The 24,513-nt window shown below is 48.7% G+C and overlaps 1 long non-coding RNA gene across 9 annotated transcripts in view; it reads right to left on the bottom strand.

The window, feature by feature from the left end:
- The window catches only part of LOC107149427, a 290,671-nt gene that overhangs the window by 66,014 nt on the left and 200,144 nt on the right, over positions 1 to 24,513 (bottom strand). Inside the window, exon 7 of one of the 9 annotated variants that reach the window (XR_007346271.1) lies at positions 14 to 626. The exons of the other annotated variants lie outside the window; for them this stretch is intronic. This is a non-coding gene — a long non-coding RNA (uncharacterized LOC107149427). Of the gene's footprint in view, positions 1 to 13; positions 627 to 24,513 lie in introns of those variants that run through there. 9 annotated transcript variants of the gene reach the window in all.

The raw sequence follows: 24,513 nt of genomic DNA, 5'->3' as shown, positions 1-24,513 counted from the left end.
TGAAAAGGAAGAAAAAGGAAATAAGAGGAAGCAAGACCAACAACTAAGGGGTCAGGAAGAGGGAAAGCAGAAGAGGGAAGGGGGAGGGGAAGGAGGGCGGCCTGTTGGGTGAGGGGGTGGCGCCGTCCAGAGCACGGGAGGAGAGAGCCCAGAGGGCAGCCAGTGGCCCGTCCTGCATCAGGCAAAGGCATCGCCAGGGCAGGGCAGGGCTGGGCGCAGACAGGGTGAGGGAGCCAGTCCTCAGCTTCTGCCCTGACTGGTCAATCGTGGAGCTAGAACCACCTCTGTTAAGAACAGAGTGGAGAGAGGGCATCTGACTGCTAAACAGGCCAGGTCCTGGACTTTCTCACACCTGCCCTGTAAGCACATTTCCATATCAGACACTGCAGAACGATTCTCCTAGGCACAAATGAAAGGGGGCATCTTAGAGGAGATTTTCTCCTCTGCTCGGCCTCCGAGATCCCTAGGTCTGAGTGGATCCCAGCTTATTTCCCGCTGCTTTTTATGGCAATAGGTGCATCCTTTTCAAGGCTTCCTCTTCCGTTTTTCCATCGCTTCAGTCCTGCGGTGGGATGCGTCTGAGTTTGTTTTCTTGCATTTTGTGATACCATTTTAACAACTGGATACTGCAGACATAAAAAATGTATGTGATTATTCTTAGTAGGAAGCCTTTCAAAACCCTCAGGCAAAACAAACCTGCCCCCTCCTTCATTACATCTTCTCTTTCTCTACCGGCATTTTATAATGACTTCTTCAACATGAAGAAACCAGAATTCTGGGCTGGGGGTGTAGCTCCAAGGTAGAGCACCTGCCAGCACAAATGTGCAAGGCCCTGGGTTTGATCTCCAGCAGGGGCGAAAAAAAAAAAAAAAAAAAAAAAAGACCAGAATTCTAATTGGTATCTTTTAGATTTCAAGACAGGTTAATAACTTTTGTTCTCCATGCTGAAAAACTAGTAATTCATGTGTAAATAAATAATGTTAACTTTTGCCTGTAGTTTTTGAGGTTGACACAGTCTGAACTGGAAGATCTTGTCAGAAATGTCCAGATCAAGATGGGGATTTCCACAGGTGGTAATGGAAGTACCCAGGTGGTTTTACCTTAGGAAAACGTCGATGCCGACTAGAGCTTCGAGTGCCGGAGGAGTCACAGGTTCCCTTCCTCCAGACAGTGGCCCCCGACCCCACGTTCTTTCCACTTTAGTTACCTGCAGCCAATCCATCTGCTCAGGTGAAATGGAAAAGTCCCTTACACAATTCAGAGGTCTTAAATAATTTTTATTAGATTGTCATGATTGTTCCATTTCTAGTTATTGTTGATCTCTTAGTGTGCCTAGGAACAAGTTAAATTTTGCTGTGTGTGTATAGGAAACATCCTAGTTCTATCTGTGTGTACAGACAGAAGGCCTTGGTATTGTCTCCCATGGCTAAGCGGGGAGGACTACATACCAAGGCTTCCAAAAATATTGAAGTCCCTGTTCCTAGACATAAGTATATACTAGCTAGCGTTTTCTGAAAGCTTCCTATCGAGCAGGTACTTTTTCACATACGTCCTCATTTTTCATGATATTTTACAGATGAAGAGAACGGATTCCCTAGGAACCAACAGAGCAGGACTCGTACCCAGCAGGTCTGACTCTAAGATCCAAGTTCTTATCACTGCACGTGCCTCCTCCACCCTACGGAAGTCTCAAATCCTAGAGGCATGAGGAATGTCAGACTGCTCACCCCACTGTGTTGCTAGTGCTTTCCTAAATAGGTAAATGTGTCCAGAATTCAAAATACCTAGTCCGGGGATACAGTAAGAAGAGGCTAAATCAAGGGAGGCAGCTTCCATTTTAGGAGAAATGCCAATTAGCGGGCTAGGTGACGGCCATGTGCTGTTGGGTCTGAAACTGCACAGTACCAAGCAGGAACGGCCACCCTCGATGTGACCTTCACCTCTTCCTGCCCTCGTCATTCACAACCCACCCGGGCTCTGATCAAACCTCCTCCTTCTCTCCCTCATGGCCAATCAACCTCTTCTTTCACTTTTTACCATTAATTCAGCTCTGTCCTGGACAATTAGCATTTATTAGGATAAGAGATGATTCCATTTGTTCTTTTATACCCTTTAAGAAGGAAGCAGATATATATATTGAACATATATAGATATTTGTGTGTACATGTACACACACACACACACACACACACACGACTATGCAAATGTCACGGACAGTGTGTCCCAAGCTCGACTGGGAACCCCTCAGGGACAGGACACAGTCTGCAGAGCCCTGCGCAGGTGGCAGGATGCTCTCCGTTGGGAGGTGCTGTGTTTCCTAACTCCTTGCAAACATGTGAACATGCTGAGGTTCAACGCATGAACGTGAAGCGAGGCTGCGGTCACTCTACGCCCCGTGTGTTTCTGCCGAAGCAAACATGTCCACCTTGGATCCTGATTCTTGAATCTTGTTTCCTTTGTATTTCGTCTGGATAATACCATCTTTGTTTCCGCTGTTTTTCCTGAAGAGTCAAAAGGTGCGCCTTTCCTGTCACAGAGGAGTGAAGAACCCTGGGATGCGTTGGTGTTGGGACTGGTTTGGGGGCTCGGAGAAGCATCTTGAAGGGTCAGTGCACGGTGTTAGTGTCCAATCATGGCCTTGCTGCATCTCCATCAGCAGAGTAGGAGAAGGGACCCCTCCCCACAGGGCAGCTGCCCCTCACCATCCCTCTGGTGATGAGTGACAGACGTCATAAGTGATACATAAGCGATAGATGTCATCACAGGGGCAAGAGTCACACGTAGAGTAAAAGCAACATAAAATTCACCCCGAGCCAGGAACCCTCGTAAGCACCTTTAGTGGCGTTAATGGTGCGGTCCTCATAGTCCCCACATGAGGGGCCCTTTAGTGATGTGCGTGTTACAGACGAAGACAGAGGCAGGAAGGGTGATTCACTTGCTCCGTCACCTGCTGGTAAGTGGGAAAGGCAGACTGGAGCCACTCACTCTCCCATTGATTTAAAATGACTAGCCACAGACAGGATACCCATGACAATGACCCTAAGGCAGTCCAACGTCCTGGTTGCCTTCTCCGTCACAGATGAGTGAATCTGGGTGGGTACACGAGTCACACCAGGAGTCAGAAAAGCCCTAATGTACAAAACCGTATCTTTTTCTGTCCAACAATTTCACAGAACATCCAGACCTAAGAGTCTGATTTGAGGACGACACCCCGGTAAGAGTCTCATCAAATAAAGTGAGATAGAATCCAGGAGCTTATGCCTTTTAACTTTGTTCGATAAAATCAAAACAAAAAGCTAAGCATTTCCATCCTAGTCATTTTTTACTTTTTATTTCGAAAGAATTTCAAACTTGCAGAAATGTTGCATGAGTGGTGTGTCAGCTTTTTGTCATTGTGAGACTAAAACACCTTGTCGGGGCCACTCAGGGAGGAAAGATCTGTTGTGGTTTCAGTCCATGGTCAGCCACTTACTCCTGCAGAGTGACATTCCGTCAGGCTGCCGAGATGCCCCTTTGCCCCTCGTGGATGATGTGACCTGGGACCGCTGGCAGGAGGTCATGCCTTCCAGGTCACTCTAGGAAAACTTCTGTGCTTCTCCACGGCACCTGGTGGTTACAGAGACAGCCCCTCCTCTGGCTTTTGTCACTGGTAGCACCGGAGGTCCCCTCCCCAGGGGCATTGCCACGGCGCCTGCCCAGTGGTGATCCTTCCAGTCACTGGATGGCATTCTGTCCCAAGGAAGCTCTTACTCATTTACACCAGTGTGGACTCCTGGAGTCCTCCTCTATTTGGGGGACATAGTCTCTATAATCTCAAGGCTCAGATTGCCCTGCGTTGGACAAGAGATTAGCAGGACCCCTCAGGCTGGCGGCTGGGTGCTCTGGGCATCCCCCACTGTCTGTTGAGTACTTCTGTATTTTCTGACACAATTAGACACTGCAGTCCTCTTGCACCTTATCTGTCCAACTCTCAAAGACCTTTCTCAAAGACCTGTAGTTCCCTTTAGCAAAGATGGGCATTTAGGAGAAGGTGGTCCATTTGCTCCTGTCTGCTGAGTGTCACTCATTGGCCTGTTCGTTGAGTGGGATTTGAAAATGCGTGTGGAGGATGTGCGCGGATCCAGTCATACATCTAATTATACTTGAGCATTTATCTCAATGTGCATATGTTTGCCCAATCCTGAAATCCACGTACATTCACACTGATCCTCTAACTCCCACCCACAGCACAAGGGTCAGCCCCACTGTCCTCTCTTAGTCTCTCTAACTCGCCTCTCATGACGGGAAGGGTGCAGCTCCCAGTACCTTCAACGTGTTGGCTTCTTGGCCTCCCTGGGCCTCCTTGCCCAGATCTGCCTAATGGCTTTCTCACTAAGTTATTAAGGCAGAAAGGAAGGAAGAAAGGCGGGAAATGGAGGGAAGAAGCAAGCAAGGCAGGCGGCCTGTCCCAACATCTCCAGATCTGTCCGTCCGTTCATGATGCAAACACCTCCAGGCCGCCAGCCACACACATCAGTAGTGAGCCGTCTTCTGACACCCTGCCATCATTGATGAGTGAAGAAACACAACTGCTCACACACTAGGATTTTGATGTATGAAAGAATGTTACAGAGGAATATGGATTTTTAAGCACCAGGTGTGAGTTGCAAAAATGATAAACCCAGGAACATCCTCACTGAGCAAATAATGGGGAAAGTGGGGTCACGAAAGGATGTGACAGGCTCTGAAACAATCCGTAGCAAAACAGTCCCACTTCTGAGTTCATGACCCTCTCGATCACGGTGCCACGTCACCTTCGAAAATGCTTCCCAAGGAACTAGCATACAGCTTGAAAATGTGTCCACTGAGAAATACGCAATGCCACAAAGTCCCCAGAGAAAATCATCCAAGGACAAGTGTCGCAGCCTACCGTGAGCAACCAGAAGAGCACCGGCTTGCAGGAGGATGTGTAAAGAGACACTCGGATGCTTAACCCTGAAGATGGTTCCCATAAGCCACCAACACTTCCTGACTTTGGTATTCAGAGGTTTCTCCTGTCACCATAGCTAGCATCGCAGGGGAAACATAGAGAAAGGAGAAGTGGGGCAAGCAGGAAGCCCACCTTGGTATGGGGAGGATGGAGATAGTGCGGCGGCTACGTCCACGTGAGCACCACGTAGCAGCACCACTGGATCCCTCCGTGGACAGAGAGCACCTACTAGGAAGGGGACCAAACCAACTTTTTGCAACATGGTCTCTGCTCCAGCATCCAGCTGACCTCAGTGGGCAGATCCTTCAGATTCCTGGGCTCTACTTTTCCCTAAAGAGAAATTAAATCCCTGTCCCAGGGAAGACGAGCCAGGCGAGGAGGGGAGGCTTTGTCATGGCGCACACTGAATTCTCATCCCGTTCCCCAATTCTGAGGTGAGTGGCGTTGGCGGGATCTTTAACTCTTCCAAACCTCCACTCCTTATCCATCCAACAGAGACGACGGCACCTTGTCTCAGAGCCGGTGTGTGAATCAAGTGAGAAAAGCATAAATGGTACTTCACGTGCATAATAAATGGCAGCTCCATCCCACCGCCATGGCCATCGCAGCAGTGGTCACTAGTACCTTCAGCGCTCACTCGCAGGGTGCATCGTGGGAAGCGAAGGCTGTCTGAGGTGTACAATGACCGTTGTTCTAGACTGAACGTCTGTGACCCTCCGGAATCCATGTGGTGAGTTCCTGTCTGGAGGTGGGGCCTTTGAGACAGGATTAAGTCATCAGGGTGGGGTCCTCATAGATAGCATTGGTGTTCTTCTAAAGGGACCCGGAGGAGCGGTCCTGTGCAATTTCCACCGTGTAACAACACTAGGAAGTCTGCAGGCTGAAGCCCACAAGGGGGTCCTCCCAGAACTGGACCCTGCGGCCACCCTGATGCAGACTTCCAGCCTCCGGGACAGTCGGCAATGAACTTGTGCTGCGATAAGCTAAATACCCGAGGGGACTTTATTATAGCTCCCCAACTGACGAGCCAGTCATAAATAAAACAGGGCTTCCATGTGCAACACAGGGGGTGTAGGCAAACCCTGGACCCCGTCATTGGTGTCTGGATTTGACCTCACACTCTCCTTCCAGACGACCCCAGTTCCAGCCCTCCATCCCCAGATGCCGCAGAAGGTCAGTCTACCCAAGAGCATGGGTATGTATGAGAGACAGAATCCATCACCCAAGATATGATCCTCTGGTCCTCTGCCACAAAGGGGGTAGTTAAGGATAACATTTCAGAATAGATTTACAAATTAATAAATGAGCTAATATTATAGAGAGGGAAATGGCAAGACTCTTAAGAGATCTAAAACAGACCACAGACATAAACAGTCTTCAGGCAGGCCAAAAATGGTGGATGTCTCTTCATAAAGCATGACTCCTGGCCGACGGGGCTGTGTTTTATTATTTAAAGGTTGGCTTTTTTTTTTTTAACACTTTCTCTCCCTTCCCCTCCAGAAAATAAGTAAGTGGGGGGTTGGGGTGAGAGATTCAGTGGAATACCAGGTGCACTGTGGCTTTCTCTCTAGTTTAAAAACAAAACAAAACACTATTGTTGCTCAGGGCTTCAGTCTGGCCTGTCAAGCAGGAATTAGAATCTCTTTAAAAGGAAGCTTTGCATGGTTCATGTGTCATGTGGACATGAGCCGGATCGGCTTACAGAGGGGGCCACAGATAAGGCACCCAACAGAGGCCAGAAGGAAGCCGCCTCAGAAAAATCTGATGTTTTTTCTTCATCTACCCCCTGCCCCTCCCCTTGTCTTCTTTATAAGAACTGGTACGATCCTAGAGACGAAGAAAGAACCACCTCTGTCTTTCCCTTTGTTCACAACAGCAACTGGATTCTTGAAATTAACCCTTCAGGAAAAAATCTCCACCTCCCATTTCTAAAGATCTCTGTTTGTCTCAAAAAATCATGAAATAACAAACAAACAAACAAAAACCACCATTTTATTCTTCTATGGGCCCTTTGGTGTTATGAAGTCCAAAGGTACAAATCGTGTTCAGCAAGGACTGTGGGGTTGATTTTTAAAGAATGCATCAAATATTAGCTGGAAATTGGTTGTAAATGCAGCCACTTCAGGCTCCATGGAAAGGAATTGCAGAGGCTGTGGTGGAAAATTGCAGGGAGCCAAAAAGAAAATTGAGGAGGAGAAAATGATGACTGATGGCTTTGGTGCTATTATCTCTGAGAAGACTGAGGACATCGGGCTTTGGGGAAAATGGCTTGGGTGACCTTGAGAACAAGCCGAGACTGAGAAGCCGCCTTGGTGTGTCTTCCTGAGGGTGGGTGTCGGCAGACCCGGGCCTCCACTTCCACAGGGACGATACAGACGGTTCCGATAAGCAGCTCGGATTTCCCTTTTGCACATGGAGCTGAAAGCTGCATCTCCAAAAGGAACCAATGTCACGCCCTCCCTGTGACATGTGGCCTCTTCAGGAGCTGGGGACTAAAACTCATGATGGTCCCTGCGCGACCTTGGGACATGAGAGCCTGGAAGTGAAGACTCAACTCTGTCCACGTGACCCTTTCATTGCTTTCCTCTGTCACTCCATACAGAACAGGGAGTAACATTGGCAAATGGAGAAATCACAAAATAGCCTTTTCAGGTAATTGAGGATGTTCTCTGTCTGATCACCAACACCTCACCGCATGGTAGTTTCCACAGGCATCTCAACAACTCTCAGTGAACCTTCCACAGTCTGCTCTATGAAAACCCACACATCTATCTAGCACTTCGCATGGATCCCTTGTCCACTCCAGATCCCGCATCATGACCGATCATTAATAAAACATGGATTCCCTGATCTGTACAGAGGCCCCAGATGAACAGGGAACACTTCACTGAGATCTTGAAAGAGAGAAAGAGAGTGATAAGAAAGGCAAACACCATCCCATAATTATTATGAAAAGGTTCGACTGTGAAGACCACCGGGAAGGTCACAGAGAGACCAGCCTTCTACAAACCACTTCAAGAACTACCAATAGCTCACGCCGCTGCCCCAAAACAGGGTCTGAGAATGTGCGGGAGTTTTCTGGGTCAGAAGGGGTTCTTGGGCCAAAAGACTCGAAGGTGAAACGTGCCCCAGGCTGGCTTCTTTCTAAACAGGCTGATCTCCAGGGCTTCCAATCCTTCTGCTCAAGGCAGAAGAAACTGAGTGGATTTGATGACGCCCTGAAGCCATCTGAGCTTCAGCAACCACAACCTGAAGAGCCCAAAGCTGAACCCTTAAAGGGCTCAGGACACTAAGCCAGAATCCCTGACTGTTGGCATTTCACCTCTCTGCTAAATTCTGAGGTTAGGGACCCTGCCACTCATCTAGGGCACCCCAACAGCTGTTGGAGAAGTCTAGTTTCTGGTCTAGACCATTCTCCTCCATCTTCAATGCTAACTCTTACAGCAGGTTCCTGACCTGTCCTGCTCAACACTGTGTCCCAGCACCTACCAGCAGGGCCTGTCCCTGTTCAGAAAGGAAAGCTCTTTAGAAAATTGGATGAATTAGTGTAGATCTGAACACTGTCAACAGGCTCCTGGTAAATGCCACCACCTAGGTGCACACTGAGAAACGGCAAACCCAGCCCCTCGACCTCCAGGGTACAGTGACGTTGGAACAGAGAGGGAAGAAGAGACGAACTATCTATCGGTAAGCCAGCTTGGCTTTATTTGGAACTATTTAATCCACGGTTGTGTTTTTAGTGAGGCCTCGTACCCTTTAGAAACTCGGATTTCAAATTCAACCCCTAACTATTTTTAATTCAATGAGATGCAGAAAGTCACTAAAGAACAGAATCCTGCTGCAAATAGGCTGTTGTTGCAACGCAACCTGATCCTCTACTTAAGGAGAAAAATAAATGATCCTTTAAAGATCAAACTTCTGACAAAGTTGGGCAAGAAACCACACTTTGACTAAAATACTCCCTTCTCAAGTGTGTGTGTGTGTGTGTGTGGTTGTGTGCATGTTGTGTGTGTAGTCATGTATGTAGTCGTTTGCAATTTGTTTGTGGTTGTCTGTGTGTGGTTTGTGTAATTGTGTGTAGTTGTGTGCACATGTAGCTGCATGCTGCACCTGTTCTCACGCTCCTTGTTGGCTGCAGAAGCCTTCAGCAGCAGAGTGGGGTAGGTATGGAGAGGAGGAACAGAAGGCTAGCTTCACAAGTAGCCTGATATTTCAGAAGTTTTGATCCTTTGGATTATGTAGGTTATTCTTTTTTATAGTCCTACTTGGGGAGGAAGTCTGCCTCCTCGGTGGGCAGAAGTGGCTGTTTGTGCAACGGAATTGATTATCTGCTCAGGATGGCTAAGGCTGCAAGACTATAAAAAAATTGCAGGTGGCTTTGGTTACAAGGGAGCCATCAGTCTTCCTGAACTATTGACACGTTTTTATGTACTGTAGTCTCAAATCACTCGCTAAGGTTACTTATTCATCCATGAAATCTAAAATTTGGAGTCCTACCCAAGGGAAAAGGAGGATTTAACCTGAAAAGCCCACTCTCCCCCGTCTCACAAGAGCATTGTGTTTTACAGCTGGATGGAAGGAAAGGCCCAGGCCCTGTGAGCGGCCACCCCAGAGTATTGCCCGCATCCAGACACACACCTTGGTTCCAATGATAACTGAGAGCCATGAATCCCAGGGATTGGGGGAAGCCACTGAAACTCTTTTCATAGCATTGACTTACGATGGGCCATGAACTAATAAAAACTATGGTGAATATTTATTTTTCTTCAACAGCATCCTCGTAACCAGACAAACTGCAGATAAAATCAATTCCAGTCTGGTCCCAGAGGCTTAAAAGTTATTAAGCACATGCTAACACTGCTGCCTGAGAAGTCATGGTTGAATCATGACACTAAATGCCGAGAGTGCACAGCTCCTTCCAGAAACAGAGGGAGACGCTCCCACCATGGCCCTGTGGTTCCCCAACACAAGGCGGGACCTCTGGGAGAGGCCGGCTAATGGCCGCAGGGTCAGTAGTTTTTAGTTTAGGGATGCTGGATTTGAGATGAGGCAGCACACTGTTTTTATCAGCTTATTTTCCCAGTATAAAAATTCTCTATCTGGATCTAACTTCATGGATGTTGTTACACCTCCATTCCATTACTATTGTCAAGATTAAAAGCACTCGTGTAAATTAAGTCCAAGTGCTCTGCAAGCCCGTGTTCCATCCACTTTCCAACCAGGCGGTCCCGCCCTAGGACCCCGTCCCCTTCGGCCCCTCCAAGCAAGCCAGTCATCTGAGGAAGAGCTTCCTTTCCTTCCCTCCCTTCCTCTGCCTGATTTTTGGGTATTTTAATTCACAGGAACATTATTCAAGCAAAACCTTAGTCAAGCGGATATCTGGACAAGATGTGATGATATCAGTTGTCAAAAGAAACGAGCAGTTATCACGGGGAACAGAAGAATCCATCAATAATACTGCAGTCTCTGTTGTTGTTGATTTTCTTTTTCTTGGTTATCATTGTCTTGAAGCATGCATGTGGATTTGACCATTACTCTACGGTGTCATCAGAGGTGAGATATACTGAAATCCACAAAGCATTTCATTTTGTAAAAGAGAAGGAGGAAGAACAGATGCAGATCCAGGACCGTGGTGAACTGCATGACTCTCAGTCAGCTTTACTCCCCCACCTGGCTCCACTGAGGCCAGTGGCTTCATTTCCTGACCAGTGGGCAGTAGTACGATATAGGAGACAGTAACTGACTAGGACAGTAACTGTCCTCTCCTCCTCCTTAAGACGTGCAATAACAACTTCAACTCTGCCAGAGAGCTCTTTTTAGCACACACTCTCTCTCCTTTCTGGAAGCATAATCCAGTACGAATATTCTCTATTCATCGTGAACCATCATGAAACTTAACTCTGCTCACATAAAAGCAGAATCACCATGCCCTCAGTTTTCCCAAGCAAAATAACCCCTCCTTCCCAGTTCTGCCATCAGTTGGTCGCCAAACCCCTTAATCTCAATTGTGATCTTATAAATTGCTCTCACATCCCTCTCTTCTCTTCATCCCCATTTTCCAGAATATTCATTTCATTGTCAGGAGATAAATTAATACAGAGACGATTTATTCACTAAATAAAATTACAGAGAAGTCACCATGGAGCACTGAATTGTAGAGTCGAGCATCACATTAGTCAAGACTAAAAGCTGTAAACGGAGCGCAAACATACAGCCTGACATGGAGGTGTTTTCTTACGGCGATAGAAAACCTTCCCACCAGCCTGACGAAGAGCATCTGAGAAACAAGGGCTCCGGGTGGCAGCCAGGGTGAGGCTGGTGTCATCTGAAAATACTGGAACACAGCATCCAGGCCTGAGAACACATAGGATTCGACCGCTTTCAAAAAGTCCTTCAGCTTCTACTTCAATATCGTGGAGCAGATCAGATCAGACCCACCTTCCCCACAGAGGACTGGAGTGACCAGGAGAGGGAAGGTGGTTCGAGGAACAGACTGCCAACCTTCTGTGATGAGGTGGCGACTGCAGAGAAGTGACATCTGACCTCTCTCTAACCCACTGCGGACTCCACTGCAGACAGGGTGAGAACCAAGACCTCACGAGGGTGTATTTCAGTCTTACAGGGCTGCCCAGGCGAAAATCACAGCCCTCGGCCTGCTAAGGGACAGGGACCCAGTTGACAACTCAGATTTCCAGCTGGGGTTCCCAGGGAGTGAGTGACATCAGCAAAGCCAGAAAGAGGCTGGCCCTCACCAAGACTCTTGGTCCCTACAGAGCTCTGACCTCACCTGCCTGCCTCCAGAAGACAGCCAACCTCCCACGAGGAAGACAGCATCACCCACAGTGGAATACCGTCTGCACGTTAATAATCAGTACTCTTCGGAAATAGTCACGCTGACAAAAATAAGAATCAACCAAAAATCAAGAGAAAAGTCAGAAACGATGGACACACAGGGAATCGAGATATTATAGTTAACATAACGGAACTTTAGAATCAACTGTGACCGACAGGCTTAATAAGTCAGCCCAGTAAAGAATAAAAGGACTCAAAAGGGCGCACTGGAATTCACCACGGAATCAGTCAGTGGTAGGAAAATATTCAGAAAATGGGCCTCACAGTATATCACACAGCTGGGGAGGTAAAAATGAACTGGGTGAAATATCAGACCAGATTAAAATGACCAGATTAAAACACGTGTGGAGGGGGATGACATATGGAACAGAGTTTCCTACAAAATCCCCAAAGGAGAGAAGAAAGAACAGGAAGAACCTCTGAAGAGAATCTTCCAGAACTTGATGAAGGAAACCAAGCCAGATTCTAGATGTGCGACCAGTTCAAGCCTGGCAAACACAAAAAAATTCACACCTACAGGAAAAGCCAAGGAAAAGGGAAACCTTAAAACTGCAGGAAAACAAAAGACACTTTTAAAACCGCCAGACACCTGGGATTCTATGGCAAGACCTGTTCTTCAAATGTCAACAGCAGGACCTCAGACTCTCGAAAGGAACATGGTAGCCGGGGAGACCCTAAAGGGGGCCTGTGGGGGCAGAAGGGAAGCCCCTGCAGACAGAAGGGTGTCATACAGAGTGCAGTGACAGCCTGTGGGCAGAGGGTTCCTGGCCACCTGTTCATGTCACAGAGGGTCCACCTCCAGAATTTCTAAACCACTCAAAAAACTCAACGATGAAAAAAAAAAAGTAATCCAATTTAGAAATGGGAACGTGATCTGGAATAGACACGTCTCAAAAGAAGAACTACAAATGGCCAACCTAGGAAAAAATGCTCAATGTCATTACCAAATTCCACATGATACCATCTCACCAGGGTCAGAATGGCCACTATCAAAGAAAGAAAGAAGGAAAAAGAAAAATAACAAATGCTGGCGAGGATGTGGGAAAAGGGAACCCTACTGTCTGTTGGTGGGATTCTGAATTAAATGAACAACCACTATGGAAACAGTTTCTTCAAGAAACTAGAAAAGAATACGACCGACAATGCAGCTTCCCACCGCGAGGATGAATCTGAAAGAAAAGGAGACACATTCCACTCTGCGTCTCCTGCAGCATTGTCCCCACAGCTAAAACGTGGAATCAGCTTAGGGGCCATCAATAGGTGAAAGACGAGAATGTGAAAAATAACCAGGATGAGTGCTATTCAGCCATGAAGCAGGGAGAATCCTGCCGGGTTCTGCAGAAAAAGTAGAACTGGAGGACGTCATGCACAGGGAGGGAGGCCACAGGGCAAGCACCGCGCGTTCTCTCTCAGAGAGAACCTGACAGTTCTCTGACAGTGAGCAGTGAGTGAGAGGGACGGTGCGGGTGGGGCGGGGACTGGCGGGTTAGGGGTGGAGGGCGGACGGGGGGTGTCACCAGCTCAGGCTCCATGTGTGAGTGGGGCCATCACACTGAACCCCATTAACATGGGGCCTATTTTACAAGACAGTTCTCTGTACAACTTTTCTAGGGAGTACTTTCACGTAGATGTGGAACTAGAGATTAAGGATCTGAAGACGGAAGGGGGTCTCTAGGTCTCCACTGATCTGTCCTGTCCAGTATTTGCGTCAGTCACCTGAATGGTCGCTCATAGAAAATAAATACAGAAAATAGGAAATTCTAAATGCTCAATGATATTTAAGAATCAAAAATGTGCTCCCGTGCACCATGAAAACAAAATGATTGCCCATATCAAAAAAAACCCTTATGACTTAGAGCTGTATTTGTCTAGGCCTGCCCTTTAATGCCCTGCATTCCCACCCCATCATTTCCAAACTGTCAAAACCTTTCCTTCCTTGAAGCCCCTTTGTAATTCCTCCAGCTACCCCTGACCTACCATCTATTACACGCCTACTGTTCCCATTACGGCCAGGCGCTGTGTTAGTTTCTAGGGCAGAAAGATAGATTATATTCCTTGCCTTCTAAGGGTAGAGGTTTCCTGTTTCTCTCCCAATTGCACCCAACTGAGGGTAGGCACCTTCTGTCCCACAGTGCCCATGACCTTCAGCTGCTCTCATCTGTCACCTCAGCAACCAGAGTCTCCCTGAGACAGACACTGGAGCCCTCTAGCCAGGACACGGCCACAGGTCTCACACCAACGCTGGTCCATAGAGATCCACCGAGCAGGGAGGGGGATCCAACTGTCGCCATGGAGTTCAGTCGACAAAGACAGGCACCTTTAAGATTTCAAAAGTGAACTTGAGGAGTCTTGGGTGGGTGGGCCTTGGCTGGTGATGGACAATGCATTAGCTAACAGAAAGCCTGGTGGAGTGAAAGGTCTTCCTGAGGTTGCATGCTGCTCTTAGTGGGTAGGAGAGAATCATCATGCACGCGCCCGCCGCTCAGCCAAACACCCACGGAAACTAGGTGGCCCACACCGCTTGGAAAGGGTCTCAGAAACCTCCCCAGCCCAGCCTGAGAGCAACTGTGCACCCATTTCCACAGCCCAGGAGAAGGCTCTCTACTGCAGTGCCTCTGAGCCAACCCTTTACCCCTCTCCATTAATTTCCAATTCTCCTTCTCTAACCCTGACCCTCGCCCTGAGTCCTGCCTACTCATCTCTCCCGACACCTCTGCTCCTTTGGGTCTGCCCTCCAGGTGCTGCTTCGTCTGGACCCCTCCTTTGACCTCCGCACTCTCTCAGGTCCCTCCCCTAAACACGCTCAAGAGCTGGCCCATAACCTTGAAGGTGATCCTGAAGTCCCCTCTCACTGCGCGTCCCTCCTGTTTCTTCCTGACATGACGTCCGTCTAGACCCAGGCCTCCTCCATGTGTAAGAGAGTGGTCAAAACCATAGTCGGCTCTTGGTGTTGTTTGCAAAGAGCTGTTCCTTTCGTATATTCCTCTTTTCTCTCCCAAAGCGTCCGTGGTGACTCTCCTGCCATCTTATGAAAGCAACCTCACAGGAGGGTCACACTGAGCCAGCATAGGCACTGCCACCTCAAAGGTGGCACCTCGGGCAGCACGGGGAGTCGGGAGCTGTCAATCAGGGGTCCCTCATACACCCCCAAGGACTCAGCCATCACCAAGAGACAAGGCTCAGTGATACCTAGGGTCAGAAAATCAAGGGCAAATGCAGTCAAGTTGCAATCGTGTGAATAAGAGAAATATTCACTAGGCATTAGGGACACAGCTCAGTGGTAGAATACGTGCTTAGCACATGCGAAGCCCTGGGCTCCATCCCCAGCACCAAAAAGAAAAAAAATATTCACCGAATCCAGTATGAAAATAGCCACAATCAATCAATCATCAATTCAAAGAATAGCAAACCACGACATATTTCTAAATAATTCCTCCAGAGCAGAAGTTTCAATTAAAACTACAGAGTATTTTAAAATAGGCCGTGAAAGGACACCTTGCATTTTTCCACCAGTCATGTCGACGTGCTACAAAAGGAATAGCACTCTGGTTTAGCCGACGACGATGAAATCTCAACCTTGCTTACACTCCAGGGCAGGTACAGTAAGACTAAGCCATGTACAAGCAACATCTCATGGTTCGTGTCAATAAGAAAGCATTTTCTTATACGCAGAAGTTTCTCTCAAAAGTCCTCATTGTAACCCCTGAGGGATACACATTCTTAGGTAAAAAAGAAGGTCTTTTCTTTCTTTTTTTAATTTATTTTTATTTTTAAAATTTATTCTAGTTTGTCATAGATGACAGCAGAATGCATTTCAATTCATATTACACATATAGAGCACAACTTTTCACATCTCTGATTGTGCACAACGGAGAGTCACACCATTCGTGTCTAAAAAGAAGGTCTTTTCAACCAGAGCAACTTGCGTTTTTCTTGAGTGCTTAGTACTCCATGCCAGTTCTTATTGGAAGCACTTCAGGTCCATGATGCATGAAAGCCGCACAGACACTCCTAGGAGACAGATTGCCTCATCCCCATACAACAGATGAACGCAGCAGAACACAGAAATCAACTCAAGTTGGCCCCGGGACACAGCTGGTGAACCACAGAGGAGGCACCCAGTCCCCGGCACTGCAGCCCACGTGTTCTGGGGGACCCCAGGGAGGGTGTAGACGCTGGGTGCATCATCAGTGCTCCATGCACAACACTGGGGGACAGACCTACGCCCAGCCTCCAGGAGCCACACCCAGGAGCTCACCAAGGAAGCGGCTCCCCTGGTGAGGTCAGACCAGGACTCAGTTTCAGGGAATTCTGCAGCTGTGCCCACCGTCCACCCTGTGGACTCCAGCCCCCTCTGGGACAGGAGAGACGCCCATAGGTCCTCAAGGTCCACAGTGGGTCTGGAAGCACTGGGGGCTGCCTTAGAGGAAGACACGCTCCTGTTCTTCAGAGACTGAAGGAATAGCCTCTGTCCCCTCCTCTCCATTTCTGAGGCACCCCGAGTGCCAACTGTTACCATGCAGGCTCCGGGGAGTGGGCCAACTTCTCGACTTGGTGAGAGTCCCATCTTAGGCCCATATGGGACAATCCTTCTGGCCATACAACTATGTGTTGTGTAGTTACCTGCAGGTATGTTCTATTTGACCTTTTTTTTTTTTTGGGGGGGGGAAGTATACTAAGTCAAGTCCCAATACTACACGCCAAAACATTTTTATATTTTGTCTTCAACTGAAAGCGTCTGATACAGAAAATTTAATCAAGTAGCAGATTTTGATGTCTTAATAATTAAGTATAGTAGCTGGGCAAGGGACTCATGCCTGTGATCCCAGTGGCTCAGGAGGCTGAGGCCGGAGGATCGTGATTTCAAAGCCAGCCTCGGCAGCTTAGCAAGGCTCTAAGCAACTTAGCAAGACCCTGTCTCAAAATAAAACGTACACAAAAGGGCTGGGGATGTGGTTCAGTGGTTAAGCCCCTCCTGGGTTCAATCCCTGGGACGAAAAAATAATAATAATAATAATTAAGTATTACTAATAATTAATAATTCACTGAGCTCACACACAAACGAGGTTCAGGTCTTCAAAGTGCCTCAAAACAGTCAATCTCTAGCCTCCCTCAACTCACGCAGCCCAAGATCCAGTGGACCTAGCTACCTGCCATTCCCCGAACCTGGGATGCCCTTCCTCTAATTCATGCAAGAGATGATGACTTAGTCAGGAACCAGAGTTGAACAAAGAGATGCAGCCTCTGCCTAATGAGAGAGCAGGTCTCCTTCAAATCATCATGCAATTGATGTACCCTGCAGCTGTGCTAGGGGGCAAAGGGCCTGAAGAATGAACATGGGGGTAGGCGGGGTGGGGGGGGGTGCTGTGGGAAGCAACAGACCTAGAGAAGTCAGGCTTCTCCCAAGGAATGTCTACTGCATCAAACCAGCTAAGAGAGGTGGGTGGTGTTTTCCAGGCAAAAGGCTTTGAGCTAACTGGAGGCAGTACATAGGAGGAGGCAAACGTGAATGAGGAAGTGCAAAGGCCCTGGGGTACCAGAAAGCTGATGAATAAGGAGGCCAAAAGAAGATAAAAACCTTCTCTGCTTTCAAAATCCCTTCTCTTCCTACTGCTCAAATGTAGCTTCTCCTGTGGGGCTCTCCACTGGCACTGTAAACTGACACCCCTGTTCCATTATGGTACTCTTCACCGTTCTGCTAGCACTTAGCTCACTGTATCGCAATCATCTGTTTATACATCTGTCTCCCCCAGTAGACTGAGGCTCCACGGCGGACAAAAGCAAGAAGTATTATCTCTGTCTCTCTCAGCGCACAGGGGCAAGCACATTTTAAACGCTCGCTGCCTGGTGTTTATGAATGAAACGGGGCCACCTGACCACACCGCACACGCCCAGACATAAACACGTTGCCCTGAGATGCATCACCTGCTTTGTGAGTTGTCTCCATTCCTTGTTCAGACTCAGCTGTAAAGGAGGAACTTTTTAGAAAGCTCTTTCCCCCCAACCTTGATGAATCATAAGGTGTTGTTCACTTCGGCATCAGAACCATCTGCCCAGACTTCGTTAACACAACGTAATTCATTTTATAAATATCACACAATTATCTAATTTCTAAAAGTCTCTGCCTGCTTTGAAAGGTGCTGTTTTGGAAACAAGTCCTGGTTCGTCCTAGGGAAATTCCCAAACCGCACTGTAATTGCTAAGTTTATCTACAGCGCTGAAAGGCCCCAGAGGATGCATAATCCCCTGCCCTGGACACTCAGCAGGGGCACAGCGGAGGCGGTCACCTGCAGCTGGACCCAGCCCCGCCCAGCCACCTGGCCTGCCTGCCCCTCCAGGCAGAGGCCCCAGCACAGCCCGGAGCTTCCCTTCCTCTGAAGAGGGCCCAGCAGGGCCCCAGACCACAGCAGCTGGGGACTAACAGTGGCCTCTTGCTCCCTGGCCTTTCTGCCCGGCCGTCCAGACAGGACCCGCAGCCCAGGTTTCCCTTACATGGTGTGAGCAGCTCCACCCACTCTCCTCCCACCCCAAATCCAATCCCACCCTTTTAGGGAGAGGAAGCACAGAGGAATCAAGATTAGGGTGTCCTGTTGCAACCCACCCCAGGCCTCTGGCTATTTGACCCGGGCCTGTGTGATAGGGCCCTGCCCTGGGTCTATCTGCACCTGCCATCTTTACAGGGATCCAGCGGGGCTGAGCCTGGTCCTCGGGTAATTCAAAACCGCGCCTCCCCTCCCGGAGCTGGGCATGAACGCGAGCAGATGTGGCTCATCATTCCCATACGCCAGCTCTCTCTCTCTCTCTCCGAGGCCTGGAATGAAGGAAGACCACGTCCCTGAGAAGGCAGGCGCCCACTTCCTCCTCTGCCAGGCTCAGGCCTGCGAGGGCAGGATGTGGACTGTCTGGGAAAGGGGCCCTCGGCCGGCCCAGGCAGAAGGCTGGCCTTAGATCTCCTCCCTCCAGACTGACTGTTCTGTGGGCTGCAGGCTGAGTGTGTGGGTGTGTGAGTGTGTGTGTGTGTGAGTGTGTGTGTGTCTGTGGGTGGGTGTGGGTGGGTGTGAATGTGTATGTGTGTGTGAGTGTGTGGGTGTGTGAGTGTGTGTGTGAGAGTGTGTGTGTGGGGTGTGTGTGTATGTGTGTGTGTGACTGTGTATGTGGGTGTGTATGTGTGTATATATGTGTGTGGGGTGTGTGTGTGTGAGTGTGAGTGTGTGTGGGGGGAGTGCATGTGAGTCTGGGTGTGGGTGTGTGGGTGTGGGTGTGGGTGTGTGTGTGTGGGTGCGTGTGAGTGTGGGTGTGGGTGTGTATGTGTGAATGTGTGTGTGAGTGTGAGTAGGGGTGTGTGTGAGTGTGTGTGTGTATGTGTGTGGGTGGGTGTGGGTGTGGGTGTGTATGTGTGTGTGAGTGTGAGTGTGTGTGTGTGTGTGTGGGTGGGTGTGGGTGTGGGTGTGTATGTATGTGTGTGTATGAGTGAGTGTGTGTGGGTGTGGGTGTGTGAGATCTGGCGAAGGTGGAAGTCAGTACTGTATTACAGATTTCCTGCCTTTATCTCTGTTAATCATAAAATCTCCTGGGAAGACGGAAGGGAGTCTACGAGTTGCCAAAGGAAGGGGCAGAACCATCAGGGAAAGCCCAGCCAGCCCGAGGAGGGAGGGCTGAGGCTGGTGGCCTCAGGGCTGCGCAGGCCTCTGCAGGATGGCACCTTCGGGTTTGCTCCACACACAGTCCACGTGACCCCATCTCCCTCCCTCTCAGGGTGGAAGCCATTCACTTGAGGTGGCTGGGGTCTCTTCCCTCCCCAGGACAGAGCTTAGGGACAGCTGTGAAGCCAGCAACGTCAGGCCACAGTGGGTGAGGGAGGCCGGCCTCAGAGGCCTCTACACACACTCCCCTCTCGAGGACAAGGATGTGGCCAGTGTTGGTCCACTCCTGCTGCTATAACAAAACCCCTCCGACTGGGGAGTTGATCAATAAAGAAACTGATTCCTTGGAGTTCTGGAGGCTGGGAGGCCCACGGCTAAGGAGCCCGCCTTGGATGTAGGGCAGGTGTGACCACATGGGAAGGGAGGGCTGGAGCTCCATCCACAGGTGGCCCCTGCTGTCCTGGGACAGGAGGAGCAGGGCAGTGCCCTTCACCTTCTTCATAGCAACCCTGATCCCATCCATGGGAAGAGCCCTTCCAACCTGTGACCTCCAAAGGCTGTCTCTGAATGCAGTGGGCAGTGGAGATTAAGTCACATGTGGCTTATGGAGGGACACTACAGCAGCTAGAAGAGGCAGGGTCCTTTCACGGGGACCCTTTCTGAGTGGCCTTTTCTACTCTCTCCCCAAAATGTGCCCCTTCACACCGTGTTCCCCTGCACATCTGTCTTGGGGGGAGGTCACTCCCAGGGGCCCCTCAGAGGCAGGAACTCAGTCCCCTGACCACAGCCCAACATCTGGCACACAGTAGGTGTTTCATGTGGATGAAGTCAATGGACTCTCCAGCAGTTTGGCTGTGAACATGCAGCCTCAAGTCACACACATCAGTTTTTCATGGGTCCACTTTGAATTCCAAAGAGTTGACACATCAAAGGAACCTACATTCAATCAGAAATCATTCTATGGTAGCACTGGGTCTTAGTAGGCACTTCCGAACCTATAAAAGTAGCCCTGATTTGCTCCTAAACTTCTTTATTTCCCCCCGATTTTGACATACTCTGTTGTAATGAGTCTTTCCTGAGTAACTGAGTAACCCCTCACTTTTAAAACCTTCACAGGGACACTGACCCTGGTACACAAACCCATTCACAGCCCTGGGAGATGCCCAGGATAGACTCCTGCTCTCCCCGTGCCCTCCCCTGGTCGCTGGGCCTGCTGTCCTTGGCCGTCCTAGTCCGATGATGTTGCCTTTAAGCTTGCTGCCTGGGTCCAGCCAATGTCAGAACTTCCCCCACTTGACTTCAACCCTGCTGTAGATGCCGAGCACCCAACCACAGGAAAATAGAAGGAAATGGTAGGAAATGTGCCCTGAGGGCTTCTGCAGCTTGGAGTTTGGTCTGATCCTTCCTCATCACAGAAGTGCAGAGGAAAAGGATCCATATTTAACAGAATAAAGACGCTTCAAAGACAACTTAGGGTTAGGCCAGATACTGATGACTCCAGCCGTGGAAACCGAGTCCTCCAAACAGATAACAATCAAATTCTGCTCTCTCCACAGCATGGAATCCAAAGTCACAGAGGCAGGCTCAACCCTCAGAGACATATTGCAAAGAACACAGAAAAACTGTTCTTCCTGAAGCAGCCCACACACCTTAAAATCTAGAGAAGGGAGCCCCGAGTTCTGCCGATGCGTCCTATAACCCCGGTTCAGCCAATTCTCCCTGTTAAGGGACAGACAGTCCCTGTCCTAGCTGCCCGATGTGCCCTAAAGCCCCAGAGCAGCTGCAAACACCAAGTGCATCCACTGATGGACCCGGCTGTTCCTATAAAACTTTATTTACACAAACAGATGACACAGGCCAAGGCTGAGCTCACTGACATCACCAGTGGCGTTAGACTGTGTGAAACCGCTCTCTGTTGTCCCGCCTGGAGCGTGGTTTGTCTGCCAGCTCTGCCTGGCCGGGTGGCTCAGTAAGGGACAACAGGAACCAGGCTCTCCTGGGACCGAAGACCATCAGCGCTGACTGAAACGTCTCCAGTATGGATGGAACCCAGGCCCCCGCTCTACAGTAGCCCAAGTCTTCAGAAATCGCGTTGTGTGTCCGCTAGCTGGACAGGTTGGAGATACACAGAAGGTAAGTCTGGTCTGGAAATCAAAGCAGCACTCCAATCTGCATATAGACATGGAGGCTGACGGACTCAGTCCCCACACCATCGGTCACTACCTGGAGCAGTTGGCGAGGTCACAGAGATCAAAATGCGTGAAAAAGTCTATCTCCAGAAGAAATCTGCACTGAACGGGATCTTATGGCTCCTGTGGAGGAACCCTTTAACTTACACAATAAAGAAATAAACTTTAAGGAAGAGAGGAACTGTCACTGGCCCGACATCACAGAGCTAGGATGTAGGGCAGGTGTGACCACATGACAGTAAACCGTAAGCTCTAACAAGGAGGCACCACATCCGTGTGGCCCAGCGCTGAGTCCTCAGCTTTGACCCTCCTTCCTGGCCCCTAACAGGCAATCAGGGAAGACTTGTTGAATGAAGGAATAAAGAATTAAGGACGACGGAGGGAAGAGAGGCCAGACCGCTGAGCTTTCCCATCGAAAGGTGCATAGACGAATGCATTCTTAGTTTCAAAAGAATATTCTAACTTTCATCCTGATGTTGAATTGTACATTTAGCTCCTCAGACACCACAGTAAACTGCTGAACTACAGTGAGTGCCTAAAGGAGAGGAAAACCACTCAAGGCAACGAATTCCGGCCTAAAAAATTATTAATGCACCATGAGGATCTGTTGTCTGGAGCATCCAGGATGCCTTTCTCTCACACCAGGACTCAGTTGCTGATACTGTCTGCCCGGGGTTTCCCAGGATCTGCAAAACTGTAAGCCTGGTTGCTCAGAGGGGTTGTGGCTTATTGCGTGTCTCTGCAGCTGCCTATCCATCACCCCGTGACTTCAGGGCATACAGAGCAAGAGGCAGGATGCACTCCCGACTGCTCCTAACTGTTCCCCTTCCAGGCTGTGGAGGAGGGTCCTCCTCAGCCACCCTCAGCCCTGAAGTGCCCCCCTGCCCCCCCCCCCAGCTCCACAGTGGAAGGTCAAGTGGAATCAACCTGCATTCCTTTCACAGGTGTTGGCCTTTGAAAAGGAATGCAGACTTTGAGCTCCATTTGTTTTCAAAATACTGCTTTTTCTTTGAACTAGCATGGAATGTGTGACTTTATTCACAGACAGGCAATTTCACAGCCACCCAATTTTTATATGACTTTTCAATATTTCAACTGTTCAAAAAATGTCCTTAAAGAATCCCACTATAAATATCTAGAGATAATTTTTCTGTGGAAAAGTCATATATGACTATGTATACCTGCATGTATATGTGTGCATACTTATTTTTTCAAGGATGACAGCCTTAATTATGAGTGCCAGATTCTTCAATAGCCACTCTGGCCAGACTTTCTCTGCTCTAGCAGTGACCATTCAGTAGCAGGAGAAGGTCCTGCTCTTTAATCCCTTAGCTTTGTAAAGAAAAACACTACCAAATATGTTTGGCTAATGCACAGAAGTTTTGCAAATTTTGCCAACTGTTGCAACTTAATAAATGAGATTAAGTTGATCATTTACAGAATAATTAAAAGGCTTTAAATATATGACCTCTGGAAATCAGTATCTTAGATAACACTTTCTCAGTTCTTCTGTTATTGATACAACATTCTTCTGAAAAACAAGATTCATACTGAACTCACAATGAATTTTGAAATCATACTGAAAAGAAATACCAACACAAGTACTTTTCATTTTACTTCAGCTATACCTCATTTTCCAGAGTGGAAGCACAGAAACACACCTTCATAGAGCTGAAATGCCGGATTCAAAATAAATTCAAAACATTTACAAGATAAATTCAGATATCTGAAGGGGTTTTCCCACAATTAAATTTGCAGTGCTATCAACAAAATCGGTTTATTTTAAGATTGCCTGCCCAATATATAAATTTCCCTTTGTGTTTGAAATACTTTTATCAGATAAGATAGCTTTTGTTTAAACTGCTATTTTCAGAATTTGCTTTGGGGGTTTTGAATGCACACAGCAGAGTAACTTGAGATTTCCTAGCCTGCTTTAAAATGTGTTTCTTCTGTCTGTTTGTATTTAGTAATTTCCTGTCAAATAACCTCACATAATTAACTTTCCTTGCTCCAACCTACTTTTTTTCCTATTCCTACTTCCTGAGGACGGTAATAAAATGCTGATTACATTGGGCTGTTATCTGCCTCCCTCCTCCCGCCCCTCCCTTGCTCCCTTTGTCAGAGCCCACACGGGTTTCAGCAGTTCCTGGGCGGGGAGACCTGGACCCAGCAGGGCCCAGAGCTGCCTGTGGGAATCCCTGATGAGCCAGCCCTCTTGCAGGGGTAGGAGGTGTGTCTGGTTCTATTCCAAAGTTCCATAACTGAGACCAGCTCCTGCCTCCACTGTTCCTGAGGAGCCTGGGACTCCCTCTCCTTTCCTTCCTCACCAAGGACGGTGGTGGCTGGGAGCAGGCCATTCCAGAGGCCCGGGACAGGAAGCAGGCCCACAGCAGTGACCAAGTTCTATTCATAGATAGGAACAGAAATTAAAGCAGGTGGTTTCCACGGCACCGGGCCTGTCGGTACATGCTACTTCCTGATGACCCATCCTTCGTGTCTCAGGATACAACTTTCCAAACGTGTGTGTGGGCTTGCAGAACACCCCGACCCATCACCTTCAAACGCACCAGGACCCGCTCCTACCGTCATTGACACATTCAATCTCCAAATTCTCCCTTTCGGGAGGCTGTCCTCCACGTGGTAGTGAGGTTTTTGATTTCCATGATTCTTTCTTTGTATCTGACCACTGTGAACACACCAAGCCCAATAATTCTTTGCTGTGCTGGGGCCTGTGCTGGGGACCGTCCTATGGAAAGTCTGGCCACACTCATGGCCTCAGCCCCCTGGAGGCCAGTGGTATCTTCAACCTCTAATCCCCACAAACAAAAGCATCTCTGGACACTGGCAAGTACCCCCCCCC

The sequence above is a fragment of the Marmota marmota genome, unplaced genomic scaffold (genome assembly GCF_001458135.2).
Source record: "Marmota marmota marmota unplaced genomic scaffold, marMar, whole genome shotgun sequence".
Classification (NCBI taxonomy): domain Eukaryota; kingdom Metazoa; phylum Chordata; class Mammalia; order Rodentia; family Sciuridae; genus Marmota; species Marmota marmota.
Note: the sequence above shows the minus strand (reverse complement) of the source record. Positions and strands in the feature narration are given on the sequence as shown.